The 14,449-nt window shown below is 38.8% G+C and overlaps 1 pseudogene; it reads left to right on the plus strand.

Annotated features, from left to right (window-relative positions):
* The first annotated feature begins 11,423 nt into the window (after positions 1-11,423).
* On the plus strand, positions 11,424-12,157 carry LOC144221505 (dynactin subunit 6 pseudogene; annotated as a pseudogene).
* The last annotated feature ends 2,292 nt before the right edge of the window (positions 12,158-14,449 follow it).

Consider the following 14,449-nt stretch of genomic DNA (forward strand, 5'->3'; position numbering starts at 1 on the left):
CACATATACAAATACCTCCTTTCTCATAAGACCTTTACCTCTGACTGATTTTGGATTGGGCATGTGGCCCAGTGCTGGGCAATGCACACTGAAGGGAAGTCTGCTGAGGTGATTTTTGGATATATTTCTCTGCTTTTATTTTTTTATATTTTTTTTAATGTTTTTTATTTATTTCTAGGAGAGAGAGAGAGAGAGAGCGAGAACAGGGGAGGGTCAGAGAGAGAGAGAGAGTCACAGGCTGAAACAGGCTCCAGGCTCTGAGCTGGCAGTCAGCACAGAGCCCGACGTGGGGCTCGAACCCACGAACCGCTAGATCATGACCTAAGTGAAAGTCGGACGCTTTAACCGACTAAGCCACCCAGGCGCCCCTATTTCTCTGCTTTTAAACAAGAGATGCTGTAAGAGACCAAATCTTTCAGTCTTTGTATATTGCTGTCTGGATTTAGGACCAGAAATGCTGCAATCAAGACCTAGTACCATGTTGATCAAAAGTCATCATGGCAAGAGAGTTATATGCAGCAACATTTTACTTTGTGTTTAACAGAGATCAATATCAACATTGGCATATGAAGGTAGTTTAGATAGAACTGTATAAAGTCAGAATTGAAGTGCTCATTTGTTTTTCAGATGAAAAAACCCAAGCCTGGTCAGCTGTGCTCCAAAACTTTCCCTGACACTTTGTCTTAAAATAAACTGTGCTAGAGGGCGCCTGGGTGGCTTAGTCGATTGGGCTTCCGACTTCGGCTCAGGTCATGATCTCATAGCTTGTGGGTTCAACCCCGCGTCAGGCTCTGTGCTGACAACTCAGAGTCTGGAAGTCTGCTTCGGATTCTGTGTCTTCCTCTCTCTCCGTCTCTCTCCCACCTCTCTGTCTCTCTTTCTCCCCCCTTCTCTCAAAAATAAAATAAACATTATAAATTTAAAAGAAAATAAGCTGTGATAGGAGTGTGAAGGACACAGAGATGTTATATGTGGGGTATGCGCCTTGAGGAGTTAACAATAGAGAGGAATAACATAAGCATATCATTTCTACAATAACTTATATTGAATACTAACTGTGTGTTCAACTCTTTACATTTGGTATTTCCCAATGACCGAAGAGAAATATGTTATTCTTCTTCTGCAGTTGAAGAAATAAGCTGAAATGAGTTAGGTAAATTAGATAGTTAAGTGGTGGAATTTGAATTCGCATTCAGGCCTGTTCAACTCCAAAGTTGGGGGGGGGAGGGGACTTTTATCCATTCACCATGGAAACACTATTTATGTTACAGTTATTGAGATGCAGGTGTCATTCCTGAGGATAAAGTCACCTTCCTACCAACATAGGAGGACACTTGGAAAGTTGTGGCAACCCTCAAAAGACTAGGTCAGAGTCCAGAGAATCTATCCTGAAACCACCTAGCTTGAGGTCCAGCAACCTGACATTTTTATATATAAATAAGGATTAGGTAGCTTAGACAATGGCAGAAGTATCAGAGCCCCCCTCTGAGGATAACAAAAGTTCTACCTAGTTTGAAAAGTTTGGAAGCTTTTTGTCATTACTTCTTAAATGAGGTCAATGTCTAAGATGAAGCAGTTCCTCTGACATAGCTATTAGCTGGGAGAGGGAAGATGAAGGCCTGCCTTAGATCCCTGTACCACTCACAGATGGACAGAGCTTTAGTTCCATAATTCTTCCAAGAAAATATAGAGGCTTTCAGCATTTTTTCCCCTGAAAGCTGCCCCGAGATCCAAGTCTTTTAACGAGTTCTGCCTATTTTAATAATTTGTGGACAAACAGAGGCAGGGAAGGTGAGATAAAATGGAGAAAATCAATTAAATTGTTTAAAACAATTGCATGGAATTGTAGACTAGCAGGACTAAAATGTACAATTAACTACCACTACTACTAGTTCTCTGGCTTTGAAAAAGTAAGTAATTCTCTATGACCTGTATGCTTAAATGATTGCTTCTTTTATTAAGATATTAAATCTCTGAAAGGTAAGTTATTGGTCTTTGCATATCCAATCATCAGGACACTTCTTAAGATCTAGTAGGCATCAATGTATACTTAGTTTAATAATTAAATTATGGTGATAACACTGTTTAGAGAAATAGCCTTCTTTCCAATTGGAATCAGTGTAGTAGACCTTATCTGTGAAGGTAATAATATGTGAGATCTTTGTATATCAAGCACTATAGTATTCTCACATATTTTTCTACATCAATCTTCACATACACTAGCAAAATTACCCATATACATCATGACTTGAGCAACACTTTTTATACCTTCGTGTTTCTTATAGTACCTCAGAGATTTCTGTCAGAGCCATGCAGGTATAATTAATATAGATGAGGAAACTGATGAAGAGACAGGTTAGTAAAATGAAAAATACACATTTAGTAATTGGTGGGAAGAGAGGAGAGACTCAGGGATGCTGTGTGGAAGGGTAGAGTGTCAGCATGGAGGATTTTGATTGGACTTCTTTGCTTCATGAGGAAAGAGAAGTGCCAGGCTTAGAGGGGATTTTATGGAATTTCCTCCTTGGGTCTTGTTCTGGAAATTCTCTTGTTCATTTCCCCACAAAGGCCTACATGTGGATCAAATCTTAGTTTTAAAATAATAAATATAGGGACGCCTGGATGGCTCAGTCAGTTAAGCATCCTGCTCTTGGTAGTGACTCAGGTCATGATCTCACAGTTTGTGAGTTAGAGCCATGCATTGGGCCCTGTGCTGACAGTGCAGAGCCTGCTTGGGATTATCTCTCTCCCTTTTTCTCTCTCTGCCCCTCCCCTGTGCTTGTTCTCTCTCTCTCTCAAAATAAACTTTAAAAATTAAAAAAAACCAATTATATTAGTATTAAACAATAAACACAGAAATTTTGTCCATGGACCAGTAATGACCTACTGGGCACCAATCATGACTCACATGCCACATTTTAAGCAGCACTGACTTGGGGTGCCTGGGTGGCTCAGTTGGTTAAGCGTCTGACTTCAGCTCAGGTCATGATCTCACAGTTTGTGGGTTCGAGCCCCATGTTGGGTTCTGTGCTGACAGCTCAGAGCCTGGAGCCTGCTTCAGATTCTGTGTGTGTGTGTCTCTCTCTGCCCCTCCCCTGCTCTTGCTTTGTCTCTCTCTGTTTCTTAATAATAAATAAATGTTAAAAAAAATTTTTTTAAAGCAGCACTGACTTTGTGAAAAGATGATGGCCTTTGATTTTAGGCAGAGCTGGGATGGAATTTCAAGTCTGCCACCTAATGCCATCCAATTTTGTAACATCTATAAAAATGTTCACTCAGGTTAACTAGTGAAATTTCTGTGAAGGAAATGCATAAAAATGTATTAGCATACTGCCCAACATACATTAAATGCTTGTGATTCTTAGTGTCTGTCTCTCCATTCTCCCTTATTTCCCATCTTACCTCAACCTTTTTCTTTTTCTCTCTTCAGCTATACTTAACTACTCTGTAGGATTCCTGAATCAGATGCACTCTTTTATCTCTGCATTTTTGCACATGTGCTTCCCCTTCCAAGAATTCCTTCCTGCTCTCTGCCACATTTTCCCTTGTCAATATTCCATTTTCACCTTGTAGAACCTAATTTTTCTCTCCATTGAAGCTGTCCCTGATTCCCTGAAGCAGTGTGAGTTGACTCTCATTTGTGTGCTCATCCTTGTGTTTCTCATAAATGTCTCTTCCTTGGGTAGGGACCTCAACTCTAGTTATTTTACCCACCACATACCCTGTCCAAACTCCCTTTCTAGGCATGTGAGACTGTAACTGGGATAGGGTATCTGAAACCACAACTGAGTCTGAGAAGGGCTAGGCAGATTTTGGACATTGTACTACTTGCTGCAGAACATGAATATTGGGAGAATCTTAGGTGTACTGTTCAATAGCAATGTTGTTTTGATGCCAAATAATTCTGTCAGTGATCAGTTTGAAGGGTCAGGACATTGAAGTAGGAGAATTAAGACTGGGGTCTATGGTAGGCTAAATAATAATCTCCCAAAGATATCCATGTCCTAATTACCAGAATTTAGGAATATATTACCTTACATGATAATGGAGACATTGCAGGTATTGTTTAGTTAAGGATCTTGACATATGTGTGATTATCCTGAATTATCCAGGTAGGCCCAGTGTAATTATACAGGTCCTCTGAGAGGGAAGAAAGGGGTTTAGAGTCAGATTCCGAGAAGGAGACCACAGAAGCAGAGGTCAGAGAAGAGATAGAATCAAAGATGCTACACTACTGGCTTTGAACATGGAGAATGGGGCCATGAGCCAAGGAACACATAAGGTCCTAGAAGATGAAAAAGGGAAAGGAACAGATTGCCTCAGAGCCTCCAAAAGGAATGAAACCCTGCTGCCACTTTGATTTTTAGCCTAATAAGATCATTTCTGAATCCTGACCTCTAAAAATGTAGTAGGAGAAATTTGTAAATTTTTAAGCCATTAAGTTCATGGAAATTCTTTTCAACAGCAATAAGAAACTAATTCAGGAACAATTGGGCATAGAATACAGGGTTTAAGAGTTAAAGATTGAGTCTGGGATGGCTCTCTGGAACCCTATAGGTAGTAAAGTAGCTGTAGTAGTTTGTATACTATAACTTGGACAACTGATCCAGTCCATCCAAGTTCACTTGAAAATAATGGCACACACACAGACACACAGAGTATATGAAAACCATGGAAAAAGCCAAATGTAATAACTGTATCTATATGGAGAATGTGTGTATTCTAGATACTATTAAAGGTTCCAGCACCACACATATGGAAAATTTTGTTATACAGGTATCTGTGGAATCCCTATGAATGACAGAAGAGTGATATAATAAAACTTTAATGAAAAAGAAACACACCCATTATAGAGATTAATGATGGAACTGAACCATGACACCTCATGTAGTGGTGTTGGACAGCTAGGTGTACAGGGCAAGAATGGCTAGAGGCCTATTTCATTAAAGAGAACCTCCATGATAAGAGTAATAATGCGTAGGGCATCCTGCCTAATGCAGTGAGAAGACCCCAGTATGGGCAGGGATGAGCAAATGTCTATCTTTAATGGCAAAAATGATTTTATTGTACAGTTGTATCAGTGAGTGTTGGTGGTAGGCATTGGGTAAAATGGTGCATTGACAGTAGCTTTATAAACCACCCTTTTATTACCTCTTAGATTGTGTACTGGTTGTTTCTTCTACTCCACTTGATATTGGCTGAGTCATCAGTCATCCAAGGGCTTGGCCAGTCTGGAAATTTCCCACAGTTTATATACATATCTGGATCATTGGAAGGCACAGTTGGAAATCTAGACTCAGTTGGAACTTCTAGGTCTCTCTCCCTTCATGCAGTCTCAGAACCTCTTCTCTCACTACTCTGGCTCTCCAGTTTTCGTTACAATAGGGTAGCTAAACTTTAAGGCTCACAATAGTTTGAAAAGGGAAGCTTCCGTCATCATCAAGACAGTATGGTATTGGCACAAAAACAGACACAGAGACCAATGGAACAGAATTNGCACATCATCACCTCATTATTGTTTGGTTACAGAGCTAACCCATATTCAATATGGAAAATGACTACACAAAGATGTAAAAACTGAGTCATCATTCATCAGAGACTATATTTGGAAACCAATTATCACAAACAGGTGACTGAGAACTAAGAGAAAGAAATATATGAAAGAAAATGAGTTTATTTATCCCTTCACCAAATTTGAGGTGCAAAGATATTCCAGTGGAATATTATATGTATTATATATATATAATAAAGAAGATATGGTGTGTCTATACATACAACATACATACACATACATATATACATGTGTATGTGGTACACACACACACACACACCACACACTTGAGTTACTTCCACAATTTGGCTATTGTAGATAATGCTGCTATAAACATCAGGGTGAATGTATCCCTTTGATTAGTGTTTTTGCATCCTTTGGGTGAATAACTAGTACTGCAATTGCTGGATCGTATGGTAGTTCTATTGTTAACATTTTGAGGAACCTCCACACTGTTTTCCACAGCTTGCATTCCCACCAAAAGCTCTCAACAAATAGGTTTAGAGGGAACATACCTCAATATAATAAAAGCCATATGAGGTAAACCTAACATCATTTTTAATGGGGAAAAGCTGAGAGCTTTTTCCCTAAGGTCAGGAACTAGACAAGGATGTCCACTTTCATGACTTTTATTCAAAATAGTACTGGAAGTCCTAGCCACAGCAAGCAGATAACAAAAAGAAATAAAAGGAATCCAAATCTGTAAGGAAGAAGTAAAACTTCCACTATTTTCAGATGACATGATCTATACATAGAAAACCTGAAAAACTCCAGCCAAAAACTTCTAAAGCTGACAAACTAATTCAGTAAAGTCACAGGGCACAAAATCTAAATGCACAGAAATCAGTTACATTTCTATACACCAATAATGAAGCAGCAGAAACAGAAATTAAGATAGCACTTCAATTTACAATTGTACCCAAAATAATAAGGTACCTAGGAATAAACCTAACCAAAGAGGTGAAACACTCTGAAAATTGTGAAAAAAAATATGAAAGAAACTGATGACAACATGAAGAAATGGAAAGGTATTCAATGTTTATGGATTGGAGAACAAATATTGTTAAAATGTCTATATCATTCCCCCAAAGAAGTATACACATTTAATGCAATCCTTATCAAAATACCAAAAACATTTTTCACAGAATGAGAACAAACAATTCTAAAGTTTGTATGAAACCAAAAAGACCCTGAATAGACAAAGCAATCTTGCAAAACAAAGCAAAGCTGTAGGAATCACTATTCTGGACTTCAAGTTATACTTCAAAGATGTACAGATCAAGACAGTATGGGAGTAGCACAAAAATAGACACACATATCAGTGAAACATAATAGAAAATCCAGAAATGAACTCACAATGATATGGTCAATTAATCCTCAACAAAGCAGGAAATAATATCTAATGGGGAAAAGATAGTCTCATCAACAAATGGTGTTGTGAAAATTGAGTGGCAACATGCAAAATTATGAAACTGGACCATTTACTTATACCATACACAAAAACGTAAAATGGATTAAAGACTTAAATGTGAGGCCTCATACCACAAAAATCCTAAAAGAAAGTACAGACAATAATTTGACTAACATCGGCCATAGCACCATTTTTCTAGATATGTCTCCTGAGGCAAGGAAAACAAAAGCAAAAAATAAACTATTTAGACTATATCAAAATAAAAAGCTTCTGCACAGTAAAGGAAACAATCAATAAAATTAAAACATAACTTTCAGAATGGGAGAAGATATTTGCATATATGCAAATGACATATCCAATGAAGGGCTAATATCCAAAATATATTAAAAAATTACAAACCTCGACACCCAAAAACAAATAACCCAATTTAAAAATGAGCAGAGAAGGTGGTGGATAAGAAGGGACCTCTGTGTATTTCGTTCACACCCATCTCTCAAACAGAGAAGGCCAGAAGTCATACAACACTAGACCACAGGAGTTTGGGAAGAGAAAGAGACAGAGTAAACTGGGAAGGCAACCTCATGAGTACAGCTACCTCAAGAAACAAGCCAAAGTAAACATGGTGGAGAGTCCCAAATACCACTACAAGGAGGGAAATAAAATAACTAAAGTCTCAACAAGAGAAACCAAGAGACACCATTCAAAGAACACTGCCTGAATGGACAGGCCCTGGACCCTCAAAGAGCTCTCTTTAATACAGCAGCACCCACAGGGGCAGAGTGCATAACAAGCTTTTAAATTAACAAGAGACAGAAAGCTTACCAAAATGATGAAACGGAAGATCTCTCCTCCAAAGAAATTCCAGGAAGAAATAACAGCTAAAGAACTGCTCAAAACAGATATAAGCAACACAACTGAACAAGAATTTAGAACAGTAGTCATAAAATTAATCGCTGGGCTTCAAAAAGACGTGGAAGACTTCAGAGAAACTATTCCTACAAAGACTACGGAGCTTAAAAGTAGTTGTGATGAATTTTAAAATGCTATAAATGAGATACATAATAAAATAGAGGCATCCAATGCACGGATTGAAGAGGCAGAAAGGAGAATAGGTGATTTAGAAGACACAATAATAGAAATAGAAGAATCTGAGAAAAAGAGAGATAGACTGATCCAGGAACACAAAAGGAGAGTTCCACAGCTCAGTGATACAATCAAACAGAACAATATCCATATCATAGGAATTCCAGAATAGGAAGAGAGAGGGAAAGGCGCTGAAGGAGTCCTTGAACAAATTATAGCAGACAACTTCCCCAATCTGGGGAAGGAAACAGGCATTGAAATTCAAGAGGCACAGAGAACTCCCCTCAGACGTAACGTGAATTGGTCTTCTGCACGACATATCATAGTGAAGCTGGCAAAATATAAGGACAAAGAGAGAATTTTGAAAGCAGCTAGGGATAAAAGGGCCCTACAAAATACAAAAAGAAACGTTTCAGAGTAGTTATAGACCTATCTAATGAAACTTGGCAGGCCAGAAAGGAAAGGTAGGAAATCTTCAAAGTGATGAACAGAAAAAATAGGCAGCCAAGAATCCTCTATCCAGCAAGCCTGTCATTCAAAATAGAAGGAGAGATTAAAAACCTTTCCAAGTAAAGAGAAATTGAAAGAATTTGTCACCACTAAGCCAACCCTACAAGAAATCCTGAGGGGGACGCTCTGAAGGAAAGGTTGCAAGGAACAAAGACACCAGAGACACCACCACAAACATGAACCCTACAAAAGATACAAAGACTCTAAACCCACATATTTCAATAATAACACTGAATGTAGATGGGCTTAATGATCCAATCCAAAGACATAGGGTAGCAGAATGGATAAAAAAACCAAATCCATCTATNTGAGGGGGGAGATGAGCCTGGAGGAGGGCACGTGTGGGGATGAACACTGGGTGTTATATTGGAAACCAATTTGACAATAAACTATGTGTTAAAAAAATAAATAAAAAGGAAAAGGAAAAAAAAAAAAGTATTGTAGGGATGGCCCCGTTATAGCTTTCCTTTTTTAGTGTTTTCTTGGAGATTCTTGAATGTTTATTTTTCCATATGAAGTTTAGTATCAATTTGTCTAATTCCATAAAGTATGTTGGTATTTTTATTGAGATGGAATTACATTTAGAAATTAATTTACGGTGAACTGACTTCTTTACGATGAGTCTTCCTATCAAAAACGAAGGATGTTTTTCCCATTGTTAGTCTTTGTGCCTTTTATGGAGTTTGAAAGCCTATTTAATTTTTGCACATTTTTTTATTGAGTGTATTCCTAAGTATTTTATTTTCTTTGTTACTTTGGTTAATGAGGTTTTCTCTACCGTGGCATATCTTATAATTATGTGTGTAAACTAAGGCTACTGGCTTACATATGTTAGTTTTGTAGCCTGTTCCTCTAACGAAATGTTATTATTTGAGTTACTTTTACCATTGACTCTCTATAGAGTTTTCCAGGTATGTTATTTTTTACGTGTACATTCATACTATCTGCAAATAGAAATATATATCATCTTTTCTAATATCCAATCCATTAATAAATTTCTCTTGTCAGACTTGGCTAATACTTCTGGTAAAATTCTGGGGTCGCCTGGGTGGCTTAGATCGTGATCTCCCGGTTTGTGGGTTCAAGCCCCACATCGGGCTCTGTGCTGACAGCTAGCTCAGAGCCTGGAGCCTGCTTCGGATTCTGTGTCTCCCGCTCTCTCTGACCTTCTGCTGCTCACGCTGTCTCTCTCTCTCTCTCTCAGAAATTGTTGTGGACGAAATGACAAAAGACAAGACACACAAAAGACAGACACAGACATAACTCCGGCCGGAGGAAAAATTCTGCGCAAGCCCCCTTGCGGTTTACTTTTATACCCTGGTAGCTGGATACATACTGAAATCTACAAGATGTATTCTTTTACCAAATAAGTGCAAGAAGCCAAACACATTCCAAGGACGGGGGGAGCAAAGGGAGGAAGCGACCACAACATGTTTACTAAGAGGCCTGCCCACAACTCCAGCCTCTTCCTTATTTCTAAGGAGGGCATGTTCCCTCGTATGCGAGCAGATCATTAACCTTGGATATTGTGTGCAGGCCTCTTGGCAGAACATCCTGTTTGCAGGAATGATCTGCCCAAGCAGAGAGTCCCGTTTGAGGCACATCCCCGCTTCCCTAACCACTCTTTCTCGTGGTCACTTTCGGGCTCCTACAGAAATAAAGTTAAAAAAAAACATTAAATTTTTTTTAAAAAAATTCTGAATGGCAGAGAAGAGTGACCAACCTTAACTTGTAACTTATATTAGTGGAAGTGCATCTAAATTTTTGTACATTGAAAAACTATTTACAAATTTCTATTATATCATGAATGGGTATTGAATCATACTGTTCTTATGAGGATTAAATATCAAAGTTATACTTGCTTTATGTAAAAAAAACTAAGCATCTTTCTTTAGTTTTTAATACTATGAAATACTGTAAAACAATCTACAGATCAATTGAACAATCTGGTCTTTGAAAGTTTGGTAGAATTCCCCTGTAGATTGTTTTTTGTCTTTGTTGTTTCCAAATTTTTATTTATATTCTGGTTAGTTAACATACAGTGCAATATTGGTTTCAGGAGTAGAATTTAGTGATCCATCACTTACATATAACACCCAGTGTTCATCATAACAAGTGCCCTCCTTAACACCTATCACACATCTAGCCATTCCCCCACCCACCTCCCTCCATCAATCCTTCATTGTTAGAGTCCTCTATTGTTAAAGTCCCTAATGGTCTATTTCTCTCTCTTTCTTTGGCCCCTTTTTCCATATGTTTACCTGTTTTGTTTCTTAAATTCCACATATGAGTTTGTTTTCATTTGTCTGCTTCCAACATGAAGTTGTGAAATCCATGATTATGACAACCAATGTTTCATTCATCTTTGCATACCCAGGGTCCAGAACACCTATAGAAGTATGGTGGGCAGAACTATTGGATGCCATAATAAATTAATACTCTATAAACAACACAGCTAGGGAAATGTGCACTTGTAATAGGGACTTCATACAGTGGATGATATTTTTGTAGTCATGATTTCTTCTCAAGCAAACTTGTAGGATACTGTGAGGTTTTCTGAGAGAATCTCTTTAAGAAAAAAAATTTAGCAGCCCCACTTGCTATCTAGTAAAGCTCTCATCATAAAGTCTGACTTAGGACAGTGTTTTCAACAACACCTCAATCACTCATGTGATATAACTTTAGGACTTACAAGATATACTCAAATCCATGTTAGTATTTCTTAATACATTCATTTATATTCTATCATCTTTTAGCCAAACTGGATTTAAAGGAAATTTCCTATCACTACTGAAAGTACAAAACATGCATTATATGCTATGGTAAATATTTTCAAAAATTGATTCCATGAGAGATAGGGGCCAAACCATGGTGGAGAAGGCTCAAAAGAGTGTGAAGGTTGCCCTTGGAGCAGCTGTATGTGTAGAAAGTGAAATGCAGGTGACGTAACTATAGGACCTAGGACAGTGATTCACTCTAAAGCAAAAATTATTGCAGAAGCCAGGCCAATAGTGATTGGTGAAGGTTACCTAATAGAAGAACAGGCGCTTATCATAAATGTTCACTATGATAATATCACCCCTAATGCTGAAGATCCAGGACTAAAACCTATGATCATTGGCACCAATGTGTTTGAAAGTGGCTGTTATTCCTAAGCCATGAAAATGGAAGATAATAATGGTATTGAATCAAAAGTCAATGTGGGCAGAAAGGTAATATTGACAAGTGGTTGCGTGATTGGGACTTGTTGCAACCTGAATACATTTGAGGTCATCCTTGAGAATACAGTGATCTGTGGTGCAGACTGCTTTTGTGGGGTGCAGACTGAGCAACCACAGCCCCATATACTACAGCTGGATTTCCTGATGATAACCTTGCCAACCTACCACCACCTAAAGGAGACTATGAAAGGAAGGTCAACGCCAGTAACGGGTGAAGACAACAGTGAGGTACCTCCTAAAGCCTTGGTAGTAAGATATCCCCAGAGAGTTAAACTAATTAAGCCAACATGTGGTGAGGTAGTATCAGTTTATCAAGACTTGCAGTGGCTTGGGAAGAACATACCTCGAGACTCACCACTTTGGCCTCAATTGCAAGCTTAATTGAACTACTTTCTGATTTGCTAATATGGCTTCCAAACTATCATTCAGGGAACGGAGGAACTCTGGATGAGAGCACCAGAATTCCATTCTGCACATAGTATATTTAGAGAAGCTTTCTTATTTACACATTAGTCTCATATGAATTTGGTTTGTATAGTTTGGCCCCCAAGCCTGCCAACTTAGTCTATGAGTTCTAAATATCCTTAAAAAAATAGTTTCTGACTCGTTAGGACAAAGAACCAATAAAAGCCCAGACAGTGTATTGTGCAGACATCACTCTTTGGGGCTTCTCCACGGCCTGGCTAACAGCCTTCTCTTACTAATTTCTCACTGAGACTGAACTCAAACTTCAGCACAGACATTCTAGGCAATTATACTAATCAGTAGGACAGACCCTGACATGCTTGTGACATAAAAAGCAGCGACTAGCAGCAACTGGCAGGAAGAAGAAAGAAACCATTTTTTCAATAGCAACTTACTGCAATGTGGCCATAGCTCTTGGGTCAAGACGATAGATTTTCACCCGGTGAAGAATACTCTTCACCGGGTACCTCACACTGCTCTCTTATTCATCCATGAACACACAGTATAGTAGTTATCTATGCTGTGTAGAAAAGTACCCCCCAAATGTAGCAGCTTATTGTCTTTTGAGCATTTACCATATTACACAGCAGGTCAAATATCTGGGAATGGCTCAGCTGGTAGTTCTGGCTCAGTGTGCCTCATGAGGTTTCTCTCAAGAAGTCAGTCAGATGGTGGTCACACCTGTGGTCATCTGAGGACTTGAGTGGGGTTGGATGGTCCACTTACAACATGACTGCCTCACAGGACTGTTGGCAGAAGGCCTCAGTTCCATACCAGGTGAGCCTCTCCACGGGGCTGGTGGGTATCTTCATGACATGGCCGTTGGCTTCCCTCAGCTTCCTTCAGATCCAAACGAGGAAGGACTCCGTCTCTGAAGCTGCACACCATCACTTCCACTCCATTTTATTTCTTAGAAACAAGTCACTAAGTCCATCTCACAGTCAAGGGGGAGGGGACTAAGCTCCACCTTTTCTACCTTTTGAAGGGAGGAGCATCCAACAATTCAGGTCCATATTCTAAAACCAACATCACGTACACATGCATCCATTTATACCTGGTGTTCTCACTAGTGCATCGTCCGCACCACTCAAGGGTTTCCACATTGAGGAAGATGGGTTCAAGAAGGACTTCTCTTTACTAATAGGAATGGCACATGACATCATCTGATGTCTTGATCTTATAACCTCGTGTAAACACCACCATCTTAGAAAGTTACATTATTGCTTCCAAATATAGGATATATTTCATTAAGCATAAGTTAACTTCTCTAGGTTTAGTAGAAATTATTATAAATAAAAATCATGAAGGATAAAAAAATTAACCGTGGGAAATAAAAAAATATAAAATTTCAAAATTAAGAATGAAATATAAGTAACAAACATAACTGAATTCTTTTAATAAGCATTCTGTGAATGCTATGTCATTTAATCTTCATTACAGTCATTTTAAACTCTGTGTACCACTCAGTTCATCTTGGTTGCCACCTCTTGTGCCTGAGTGCCACTTTTAGAAAAAAGAAAAAAGAATGTTTACACAAAAGGAAAGGTTCTTTGAAATTAGACAGACATGGGGCGCCTGGGGGGCTCAGTCGGTTAAGCGTCCGACTTTGGCTCAGGTCATGATCTCACAGTTTGTACGTCCAAGTCCTGCATCGGGCTCTGTGCTGACAGCTCGGAGCCTGCTTCGGTTTCTGTGTCTCCCTCTCTCTCTGACCCTCCCCCACTTGTGCTCTGTCTCTCAAAAAGAAATAAATGAAAAGAAATTAGACAGACAGGATTTAATCCTAATCCCTGCCATCTGCTGCTATCCAACATCGGAGACTATAAAAATCTCCGCTACTGTTCACCATAGAGGAATAAGCAAACAAGTAAAGCAACTAGCACAGTGCCTAACAAAAAGCAACGCTCAAAAATACCAGCGATAATTATTGTCATTATTGTTTAATAACAGAAAAGAACATTAATGATTTTAGATTAGAGCTTTACACATTTGCCACACATTTTCTCAGATGTTTAAATCCCTCTTTTCTTGTCAAAAACACTTAGTCCCAGAGAAGTTCAGTGACTCATTTTCTCGTGGGTTGCACTTTCTAATTTCCCACCTGAAAGCCAGCCTGTATCCCACTCTACTTCCAACCATTACAAACTACTCCAAGTTCCCTGAATCCAGCAAGCTCTCTCTCACCTCCACATTCACTTTTCCTTCTGT

Source organism: Crocuta crocuta, unplaced genomic scaffold (genome assembly GCF_008692635.1).
Source record: "Crocuta crocuta isolate KB4526 unplaced genomic scaffold, BGI_CrCroc_1.0 scaffold1351, whole genome shotgun sequence".
NCBI lineage: Eukaryota > Metazoa > Chordata > Mammalia > Carnivora > Hyaenidae > Crocuta > Crocuta crocuta.